General features: G+C 43.2%; 1 pseudogene; it reads left to right on the top strand.

The window, feature by feature from the left end:
• The first annotated feature begins 2,263 nt into the window (after positions 1-2,263).
• Positions 2,264-4,119, top strand: LOC133260179 (peptidyl-prolyl cis-trans isomerase FKBP4-like; annotated as a pseudogene).
• Positions 4,120-12,341: the final 8,222 nt, after the last annotated feature.

The raw sequence follows: 12,341 nt of genomic DNA, 5'->3' as shown, positions 1-12,341 counted from the left end.
TATCTTTTAAGGATTCTGGATAAAATCACGTTATCCTGCTGCATCCTACTGGCCAAAACTTAGTATGGCCATAGCTACAATGGAGGCTAAGAATTGTAGTCTTTATTTCTCTGGGAAGTTCAGCTGGAAAGCTATGCGCTGGAAGAAAGGGAGAACAAATATTAGGACACAATGAGTAGTCTCTACTGACCAAAGCAAAAGCAAAGACCTTTACGGAAGGTCTAAATGCAAATGTGGGACTTCCCTGGTAGTCCAGTGGTTAAGAAGCCACCTGTCAATGCAGGAAACATGGGTTTGATCCCTGGTCCGGAAAGATCTCACATTCCACAGAGCAACTAAGCCCAGGAGCTTCAACTACTGAAGCCCAAGCACCTAGAGCCCAGAGTTCTACAACAGGAGAAGTCACCACAATGAGAAGCCCAAGCACCAAAAGTCGAGAATAGCCCTGTCTCACCACAAGTAGAGAAAGCCTGCAAGCACAGCAACAAAGACCCATCACAGCCGAAAAATAAAGTGTGACTGTACCTTGAAGATTGTTGGCAGAGGAGGGGGAGGTAGAGAGTAACAGTCTCTTTATGTGCTGTGCGTAGTTGTTCGGTCATGTCCAACCCCATGGACTGTAACCCGTCAGGCTCCTCTGTCCGTGGGGATTTGGGCTTAAGTAAACAGAGAAAGTGGTGGTGGTGGTGGTTTTGTCGCTAAGTTATGTCCAACACTTGCCACCCTATGGACTGAAATACATCAGGCTCCCCTGTCCATGGGATTCCCCAGACAAGAGTACTGAATGGGTGACCATTTCCTTCTCCAGGGGATCTTCCCGACCCAGGGATCTAACCTGCATCTCCTTCATTGGCAGGCAGGTTCTTTACCAACTGAGTCACCAGGGAAGCATGAGAAAAAGAACTGAAATTCTCAAACGCAGTGTTAACTTCAGGGATGTCATCAAGATGTGGCCCTTCTCCATATTTTGGCTGTATAGTCCTTCATGGTAGATTAATTGCTATGCTTCACATGGTGGCAAGATGTTTGCCCACAGACCCAAGGCCCCTCTCCTCTGAACCTGCTGGTGGGCCAGGAGAAGTGTACATTCACTCTCCTCCATCACATCTCCACCTGTTTCTCAAGTCAGCCTCCTTTAGCAAAGTGGTTCTCAACCCTGACAACTTATTGAAATCCCTTCAGGAGCTTTTTAAAATCCCTGATACCCAGGCCTATCTTCCTAAATCTGACTTTATTGGTCAGGGTGGGACTCTGGCATTTTAGCAATTCTCCCAGGTGATTCTGTTGTTTATCCAGAGTGAAGAACCCTTGATCTAGCATACCATGGAAAAGTGGAAGCTTTGCCTCTTGAATGTCTCTGGACTCGGGTCCCCAGACTCTGTGTGTGGGTGTCATATGTCTCCTCCATCGGGTCCTTACTGAACAGCTGGGGACCCCTGAACCTCCACATCTGAGTTCCCTTCATAGAATTCCATGTCTCTCTGTGGGGCTAGATGGAGGGATCCCTAGACTTCCCTGCCTTTCTATCTCCCCAAGGTCTCTGCATATGGCTGTCAAGGTTGATTTTCTTTTACCAAAGGACTGGGGTGATTTTAAAAGGAAAACACCAACAGGAAGGAAAAAAAAATTAAAGGTTTCGAGAGCCATCTGCTCATAGACTATAATTGAAATCTAAGACCAAGATGCGAAGAATGTCAACAATTAAAAGCTCCATAGCAAGGGTTAGTTGATCAAAGAAGGTGGGAAGGATTATCCAGAGCAGGTCACAGGAAATCCACAAGAGCATGGACTCTGGAAGCCAAGAGAACAAAGGCTGAAAGCACCAGCAACGAGCTCACCCACTTTAGTCTTTTGTCTGCTGACCTCACCTGGTGTCATCTATGCTGGTGACTTCTTTCAGTGAAATGTGAATATTCAGAGCGATGGCAACAATGCTCCAAATTTCACTGGAAGCTCAAGTTACTCCCCTTGGATACGTTGTCCATAGATACTCAGATTTCTCTACAAAAAAAAAATAATAATAATAAGCTCATATAGTACAGGGAACTCTGCTCAATATTTTGTAATAAACTGAAAGGGAAGAGAACTTGAAAAAGAATAAATACATGTATCTGTGTAACTGAATCACTTTGCTGTACACCTAAAAATAACACTTTTTCATTGTTAATCAACTATCCTCCAATGTAAAATGAAAACTTTTTAAAATAAATAAGATGAAATGTAAGGACTTACCTGGTGGTCCAGTGCTTAAGATGCTGTACTCCCAAAGCAGAGGACCCTGGTTTGATCCTTGGTTTCAAACTCTTTCAGTTCACATGACCAACTAAAGATCCTGCATGCTGCAGTGGAAGATCGCACATCTGCAACTAAAACCTGGAGCAGCCAAAAAAATAAATAAATATTTTTAAAAATAAATAAATAAGGCACAAGCCCCAGCCAGCCACTGGTGACCGCTGCCTGAGAAACAGTGTGATGGCCACCAAGGAGATGAAGGCGGCCAAGAGCAGGGAGCAGTTGGCACTGCAGCCCCTTGAGGGAGTGGACCTCAGCCCTAAGCAGGATGAGGGTATGCTTGAGTTCATCAAGCAAGAAGGCCCTGGCATGGAAATGCCAATGATCGGGGACCGAGTCTCTGTCCACTACAGGGGCTGGCTGCTTGATGGCACCAAGTTCCACTCCAGCCTGGACCGCAAGGACAGGGTCTCCTTTGACCTGGGGAGAGGGAAGGTCATCAAGGCTTGGGATGTTGCTGTAGCAACCATGAAGGCAGGCGAAGTGTGCCACATCACCTGCAAGCCAGAGCATGCCTAGGGCTCAGTGGGCAGCCCTCCCAGGATCCCTCCCAAAGCCACACTTGTGTTTGAGGTGGAGTTGTTGGAGTTCAAGGAAGAGGACCTGACAGACGAAGAAGACAGGGGATCATCAGGAGAATACGGAGGCGATGGGGAGGGCTATGCCAAGCCAGCGACAGCGCCACCCTGGAAGTTGCACTGGAAGGATACTTCGAGGACCAGATCTTTGACCCACGAGAGCTCAGCTTTGAAGCTGGTGAGGGAGAAAGCATGCATCTTGCCCTGTGGGCTGGAGAAAGCCATTCAGTGTGTGGATAAAAGAGAACATTCCATTGTGTATCTTAACACCTGTATGCTTTCAGCAATGCTGGGAAGGAGAAGTTCCAGATCCCACCAAATGCTGAGCTGATGTACGAAATATAGCACAAGAATTTTTGAGAGGGCCAACAAGTCCGGGGCGATGAGTTCTGAGACCCTGGAGCAGAGCACCGTAGTGAAGGAGCGAGGCACTGTGCTCTTCAAGGAAGGCAAGTACAAGCAAGCTGCGCTGCAGTGCAAGAAGACTGTGTCCTGGGGCTTCTCTGGTGGTTGTGGTTGAGAACCTGCCTTGCAACGCAGGCACTGGTTTAATCCCTGGTGCCGGAAGATCCCATATACCATGGGGCAGCTTAGCCCGTGCACCCCAAATGCCAAAGCCCGAGCACCCCAGAGCCTATGCTCTGCCACAAGGAGAGGCCACTGCAGTGAGAAGCCTGTGCCCCGCAACTAGAGAGTGGCCCCCATTCCCTGCAACTAGAGGAAGCCTGCACACAGCAGGGAAGACGCAGCACAGCCATAATAAATAACTAAATTTTTTTTTTTAAAAAAAAGAAGATTGTGTCCTGGCTGGAATAAAAGTGGAGCTTCTCTGATGAGGACGCACAGGAAGGTGCAGGCCCTTCATCCGGCCTCCCACCTCAGCTTGGCTGTGTGTCATCTGAAGCTGCAAGTCTTCTCAGCTGCCACTGAAAACAGTAACAAGGCCCAGGAAGTGGACAGCAACAATGAGAAGGGCCTTGTCCACCAGGGAGAGGCCCACCTGGTGACGAACACACGGGCTGACTTGCAGAAGGGCCTGCAGCTCTACCCAGCAACAAGTCAGCCAAGGTTCAGCTGGCCATGTGTCTGCAGCAGATCCACAGGCAGCTGGAGGGGAGACGAAGCTCTATGCCAGCGTGTCTGAGAGGCTGGCCGAGGAGGAGAGCAAAAGGCCCAGGCCGCAGTGGCTGCAGGAAAATAGCTGGCTGACGTGGAGATGAGCGAGCAGAAGAATGACGGGGGGCGGTGAGGGGTGGGAATAGGGCAGCCTCAGCCTCGCCCCAACCCTGTCCCCACGACTGCCTGTCCCCCAGACTCCCAGCCCCCACCCTACTCCACCCTGGTGTGTGTGTGTGTGTGTGTGTGTGTGTGCGTGTGTGTGCGTTAGTCTCTCAGTTGTGTCTGACTCGTTTCAACCCCATGAACTGTAGCTCACCAGGCTCCTTTGTCCATGGCATTCTCCAAGCAAGATTATAGAGTGGGTAGCCGTTCCCTTCTCAGGGGATCTTCCCAACTCAGGGATCGAACCGGGGTCTCCTGCATTGCAGGCAGATTCTTTACCATCTGAGCCACCACAAACTGAAGAATTTTGAGTGAATTAAAGCTTTAAAAAATTACTTAAATAAATAAAATATAGACTTCTCAAAACAAAACAGAAGCTCACGCAGAGCTAGGAACTTCCCAAAAGATCTTCTCCAAATATGCTACTGCTAAGTCACTTCAGTCATGTCCGACTCTGTGCGACCCCATAGACAGCAGCCCACTAGGCTCCTCTGTCCCTGGGCTTCTCCAGGCAAAAATACTAGAGTGGGTTGCCATTTCCTTCTCCAAATATAGTGCTCCTCAAATCCTTCCACCTAGATCTCAAGTTCAGAGATGTAGAATTTGATCTCAAGTTTGAGATCTAGATCAAATTCTAGATCTCAAGTCAGAGATCTAGAATTCCCAAACTGTTTGTGCTGAGGAACCCAGGGTCACCACAGTGAATCAGATGAATCCCGCAGGACATTTTAATCTTTTGAGGAAAACACAAGAACACTTGTAGGGTGCCATACAAGGTAAAGAATCTGCCTGCAAGGCAGGAGACCCGGATTCGATCCCTGAGTAGGGAAGATCCCCTGGAGAAGGAGACGGCAACCCACTCCAGTACTCTTGCCTGGAGAATCCCATGGACAGAGGAGCCCATCGAGCTACAGTCTGTGGGGTCACAAAGAATCGGACACGACTGAGCGACTAACACATACAAATTACAGTCAGTAAATTACTTTGGATCTAACTACTTGGTAATCTAAAACCTTATACATTTTTGGCCTAAGAATAAATAACTGAGCTGACTATAACCATGAGCCTAGAAAGCTTGGGAAAATCTGAAACAAATACTTCACTCCAGCACTCTCTCTTCCTCAAATTTACCATCACTGCATCTGTCAGCCTAAAAATAAGATCCCCCCCATCAAGAGCACAAATATTTGTTTCTTACTCCAGCTCTAAGGGAATTAATTGTTCCCATTTAGAAATTATAAACAACTATGGGTTAGGTGAAATTCAAATTTACAATAGAAACAATCTAGATAGCATACTAAACTGAAATATTTCATTTCAAGCTCAGCAAATATCTGAAGAAATCTAATTTATATTCAGAACATTTTCAGGGTTTATATCTTTTGCTTTTAGGCCAGGAGTGCAGGATGAGTATTCTAATAACAAAAAAGAAAATAAAACCATTAGGTAAAAACCATAGGCCTAAATCCTAGTTTATATCAATTAAATTTGTTCAATTCCATGGCCAAAGAACAAATTTCAAGCTCTGGCTTTATATATGTGTTAGTCGGGATAATCTTGGTTAAAGTTACAGTAAGTCCTAAAAAGAAAAACTCTAAAAATCAGTGGCTTAACAACCCCCCCCACCCCCTCGCCACAAAGCTTTATTTCTCACTTACCTAGGCAATAAACAAGATACCAGATAAATAAGCAAGGAGGTAATCACAGACTGTGGCATGAATCTCATTAATTAATTAATGAACTAATGTGGGGTTTCTTCACTAATTTATTCAACAAATTTGGGTTGAGTAGTAGATTTTGTACCAGATATAGTTTTAGTGCCAGCAATATGATGATAAATAAAACAAAGCTTATATTATTCTGGGAGGACAGACAACCCATAAATGACACATAGAAAAAAATAAGCAGAGATAAGAGCTCTTAAGAACAACAAGGCAAGATATGTGGTGGCTTTGGCTATAGTGATGTTTGTGTATTTTGGGGTTCCATGTGGATGCTAATGAACCATCAGTAAAAAAGAGGTAAGTAGTGTTACGATGTATGAAGAGAGAATATAACCACTCTTCTGGGATAAATCAGAGAGGCTTTTCTACCTCTCAATTTGTGCTGCTCCAAATCATCAATCCTGGGATGATTTTGTCCAAGCCATTTCCCTGGATGAGGATACAATCCAGAGGAAGACCTAGAAAGGCTGGAACTCAGCCGGATCCCTGAGGTTCCAAGAAAATGGGAAAACCTCATTTGCTTTCACCCAAACAACAAGCATCAGAAGTACAAGATGAGGTCAGGGTCACCAGTAAGGGAAATGAAAGTGGGACAATGACAAGGCTGACTGGAGATTCTGGCTTTTAGATCATAACTACTGTCATCATCAACAACATGGTCATCCTGATGATGCAAGTATGGAATCTTAGTAGAATGCCAGGAAATGTGTTATTTTCATGATCTCACTCAATATATTGTGCGCAAATTAATTATACTTGCGTTATATACTTTATGGACTTCTCTGGTGGCTCATATCGTAAAGCATCTGCCTACAATGCAGGAGACCCGGGTTCAGTCCCTGGGTTGGGAAGATCTGCTGGAGACGGAAATGGCAACCCACTCCAGTATTCTTGCCTGGAAAATCCCAAGAAAGGAGGAGCCTGTTAGGCTACAGTCCATGGGGTCACAAAGAGTCGGACACGACTGAGCGACTTCACTTTCATATACTTTATATATTTTAATATATGGACATATCTTATACTAGAGTACTCACAAACAAGGTCATGTTAGGGAGAAGAACACTTCAAGGCTCAGGCAAGTAACAATTTCCAGGTGCAAAGAAGAATCCTTGGAGGCATGGGTAGGGAGCTTGTGTGATGGGGGATGCCGAAGTTGTATTAATAACACAGATAGAAAGTGGTTTACTATTTCTGGATGGGAAAAAGTTCTGGATGGGAAAGAATTCTTCTTCTCACTTGGGAGTTTTCCACTGAACTCTAAACAAAGACTCAAGAAGTAGAATCATAAAAGAAGGCAAGTGGGGAAAGATCAAGACGTGGCAAGCAAGTTACCCTCACTCTTTTTTGCTCATCCTATTAGGCACTTGTTCCATTCCCATCCTATCATAGGACACTACTCTGGGATAATGGAAACATCTCCTGTATGCCAAAATTAAGGATCAGGAAGAGAAAACGTTAAGAAGTATCCAGAATGACTATTTCCTAAGTCCTGGGCACTAGAGTGTATGTGAAAGGAGAACCAAAAAGCTGCCTGTAATCAGCAGACACAGAAAAGAAGCTTATGGCTACCGAAAGGGAAAGACAGGGAAGGGATAAGTTAGGAGTTTGGGATTAACATGTACACAGCACTGTATAGAATAGGCAACCAAAAAGGACAGAGAGCTATACTCAATATCTTGTAATGACCTATCAAAGAATCTGAAAAACAATATATAGATGTATAACTGAATGACTTTGCTATCCACCTGAAACTAACACAAATTATAAATCAAGTATGCTGCAATAAAAAATTTTTTTTAATTCTGCAGCAGAAAAAATTACCATACTAAATGGGAAAAAAATTTTTTAAAATAGGACTTCCCTGGTAGTTCTGTGGCTAAGACTCTGCACTCCCAGTGCAGGGGGCTCAGGTTCAATCCCTGGGCAGGGAACTAGATAGATCCCACATGCTGCAGCTAAGACCCAGCACAGCCAAATGGATAATAAGTAAAGTTTAAAAAAAAAAAAAAAAAACTTTAGGTCAGTTCAGAGTAGATTCTGTGATTTTTACATACCATCCACATCTAAAGTTTTCTAATCCTTTGTAGTCCTGGCTCTTATGTGGTCTCTGTGGCTGCACGGTTAGGCTAGTACACCCCTTCAGCTGTTCCAAATCACCTGTGTGCTTTTCTCTTTCTATGAAAACTGAAAACAAAATTTTAACCTTAGTTTTCAGAACTTGAGAACTTCAGAGTTTAAATTTAATTTAAGGAATTGTAACAGAGAGCGCTAATTTTTTTTATTATTGTACTCTTTCAGTATACCATTTTTAAACAAGTTTGTAAAACTAAAGAACAGGTGCAACTGTAGTTTCTGGCTGTGTCTGATAGCCACATCATCTAATTGTCTTTTATGTAGATTCTAAACCAACAGGCTATAGTCCTTTAAATCTCTCCCCTTTGTTTTCTAGACAACATCCCATTCATCTGTCTTTCCCCGCTGTTTCACCCTGAAATGACCTGAATCTGGAGTATGCAGACACTTAGCCTGAGCCTGCCTTTGCCTGATTCTTGGTCCTCACTTCTATTAGGATCTGTGTTTATAGTTACCCCCTACTCTTTGTTTCTGAACTACAATAGAGTGTTTTATGGATTTTGGGGGGACAAAATATGTATCAAAAAGTGAACTTTCTCTGTGAACACTGATTTTTTTTTTCAAACTTTAAACTTTTTATTTTGTATTGGGGTATAGCTGATTAACAATGTTGTGGTAGTTGCAGATGAACAGCAAAAAGACTCAGCCATACATATACAAGTATCCACTCTCCCCCAAACCTGCCTCCCATCCAAGCTGGCATATAACATTGAGCAGAGTTCCTCATGCTATACAACAGGTCCTTGTTTATCCATTTTGAATATAGCAGTGTGTATATGACCTTCCCAAGCTCCCTAACTATCTCATCCCCCTGGCAGCCATAAATTCTTTCTCTAAGTCTGTGAGTTTCTTACTGCTTTATAAGTTCATTTGTATCATTTATTTTTAGATTTGTGGACACTCATTTCTATCTTGTGCTTATATCAATCTGCCTCTGGATTAAAGAGGTCCATCGGGCTTCGCTGGTAGTCCAGTGGTTAAGAATCTGCCTTGCAATGCAAGGGACACCGGTTCCATCCCTGATCCAAGAATATCCCACATGCCAAGGGGCAACAGCCCTTGCTCTAGTGCCTGCGTGCTGCAACTACTGAAACCCGAATGTCTAGAGCCTGTACTCTGCAACAAGAGAAGCCACCGCAATGAGAAACCCACGCACCACAACCAGGGAGTGGCCCCTGCTTACATGTAGCAACGAAGACACAGCACAGCTAAAATTATAAAGAAATAAATAATTTTTTAAAATAAACATTTTTTTAAGTTATAAAGAGCTTCATTTTTTTGCCTGCAGCATCTTGCCTTCAGATCAGATAGGATCAGATCAGTCACTCAGTCATGTCCGACTCTTTGCGACCCCATGAACTGCAGCACGCCAGGCCTCCCTGTCCATCACCAACTCCTATGTCCCATCAATAGCCACATTCTAAATCTAAGATTTCCCTTGAAATGTTTCTGTCCCATTCTTTCCCCCTTACCATCAATAATATTTTTCCTTCCAACTATTTGATTTAGTTATTCTTTTACTTATCACAGAGATTCTCAAATTCTGCAAAAACACATCCATGGAGCACAACCTTCTGTCTGAAGTTGTAACGACTAGTGTACTTATCAGAGTATTCAAGAGAAATAGAATCAGTGGGAGATTATATTTTTTATTTATTATGAGATATTGGCTCATAATATTGCAGAGGCTAAGAAGTCCCACACCGTCTTCCTGGAGACCCAAGAAAGCTGACGGTGTGGTTGGAAAGCCTTACAGCCAGAACCAGTGGTGTAGATTCCAGTCCAGGTCTGAAGGCCTGAGAACCAGGAGGTCCCAGATCAATGTTCCAGCTCAGCAGTCAAGCAGAGAGACAAATTCAAACTTCCCCTGCCTTTTCATTCTCTTCAGGCCCCCAGGAGATTAGATGATGCCCCCACACACTGGGGAGAGCCATCTGCTTTACTTAGTCCACCAACTCATGTATTTCTCTTGGAAATACCCTCACGTGCATGCATGCTAGGTCGCTTCAGTTATGTCCGACTCTTTGTAACCCTATGCACTGTAGCTCACTAGGCTCCTGTCCATGGGATTCTCCAAGCAAACATACTGGTGTGGGTTTCCATGTCCTCTCCCAGGGGATCTTCCCAACCCAGAGACGGATCCCATGTCTCTTTTGTCTCCTGCATTGGCAGGCCGGTTCTTTACCCCTACCACCACCTGGGGAGCCTAAACATTCTCATAGGCACCAAGAGTAATATTTAATCAGTTATCTGGATATCCCAAGGCCAAGTCAAATTGACACATAAAATTACCCATCACAACTAGGCACATCAAAGTAAAAATGCTGGCCTTGGAGATCAGAAACCAGGCTGTTAGGCCTACCTGCACCTCCTCCCACCTCTACGAGCTTGGAAAGTCTGAGGCCATCTGGGATCTGCCATGGGGAGACTTGTCCAGGGCTTCCTCAATGCCTTCTTATGCTCAGCTACAGAACCATCCCATAAACAAGTTTCCTACTGTATAGCACAGAGAACTATACTCAATATCCTATGATAAACCATAATGGAAAAGAATATTTTTTAAAAAAGAACATATATATATATGTATGTATAACTGAATCACTTTGCTATACAGCATAAATTAACACAATATTGTAAATCAACTATACTTCACTAAAAATATATATATATTATATATATAATATATATATATAACCATCTCTGAATCTGTCTCCCCAAGGCATGTGGGCATTGACAGAGGGGGTCCCATCAGCAATTTTCCATTAGGGCTCAAGGGCAAGAAAGGCCCAAATTGCCAATTGAAACAATTTTAGGCATAGAAGTAGGAAGTAAAGGAATGTCTTTCTGGGAGAGTGATCTGTGCTTTTATAGGCAAAATCAAAGGAGAAGTGAGGCACGAGCACCCTGCTCAGGGTTTGTTTTTCCTCGACTGTTGTTTTTGCCTGGACAACATCCATGCCCCTTCCTTCTGGTACCAACACTTTGAGTTTGCTTTGAGAAATACCCTCCCACCACTGTGCCGAGACTCGGTGTGACTTTCCAAGAATCCTTGGACCAAACCCAGGTAAGCCAGCAACTGAAGTTAATTTATCCTTGAGTCTATCCCAGAAGACTGTTCGTGGGTTCCTGCTCCCTAGGTCTCTGGAGCTGCTCTTTTTTTTTTTTTTTCTTCTTCTTCAATTTAATGGTTATTGTTTTAAACAGCTTCAATTATAGAGTAAAACCACTGAATACATATTTTTATTTCAAAGAGATCATGTATTCTTTTTCTTACATATAGTAAGGTTATTTTTCTTTTTAAAACTGTCATATTTATAATATCTTGTACTATCTTCACTATCTTGAAAAGGTAGAATCTTTCCACCTATAGCTATCAAATACATTATCACTCTTGTATAAAAGTATTTGATTGCATTCACAGTTTTAAGACATAAACTAAGTTATTGTACATTTCTCCTTGGTTCCATGCTTTTTCTCTTTAAATGTACAGTTTTTTCACATATGTGTATGTGCTCAGTCGTTCAGTCATGTCCGACTCTTTGCAACCCCATGGACTGTAGTCCACCAGGCTCCTTGGTCCATAGGATTTCCCAGGCAAGAATACTGAAGTGGGTTGTGATTTCCTTCTCCAGGGGAAATGACACTACTTTGCACATTACTGTATACAAACTTGGTAACCAAAGAGAACCTACTGTATAGCCCAGGGTAGAGCTGCTCTCATAAGTGCCCTCTCTGAGTCTAGTTCATGAATTTATTTTTAAATCCCGTGACTTATCCATACCTCTCCAATGCTCAAGTTATCCATAGTTGATTTCTATTGTTTATAACTTATATAACCCTTACTATCCCTCCAGATTTTTCCATGGATAAGTTTTCAGGACCCTCTTTTTTCTATGTTCTTCCCACTTCTTTATCTTTTTAGACATTTTCCCCTTTTTAGGAAGGAAGGGGTAAAGGGATGTTAGGGAGTTTGGGATCAACATTTACACCTTTGCTATACTTAAAATGGATAGCCATCAAGTACCTACTTTATAGCACAGAGAACTCTGCTCAATGTTATGTGGCAACCTGGATGAGAAGGGAGTTTGGGGAAGAATGGATATGTGCATATATGTGGCTGAGTCCATTTGCTGTCCACCTGAAACTATCACAACACTGTTAATCAGCTGTACTCCAATATAAAATAAAAAGCTAAAAAAATTTTTTTTAATTTCCTTTTTTTCCCCTCATCATACTTGCTCCTTCTTGCATTTTCCACAAAGTCCTTAGTTTCTCCAACCTGAGGGGTTGCAGGAGGTTCTCATCATGCTTCTTGGGAGAAGTTATGGACTTT

The sequence above is a fragment of the Bos javanicus genome, chromosome 14 (assembly GCF_032452875.1).
Source record: "Bos javanicus breed banteng chromosome 14, ARS-OSU_banteng_1.0, whole genome shotgun sequence".
Taxonomy (NCBI): Eukaryota; Metazoa; Chordata; class Mammalia; order Artiodactyla; family Bovidae; genus Bos; species Bos javanicus.
This window is presented reverse-complemented; position numbering and strand designations above follow the sequence as displayed.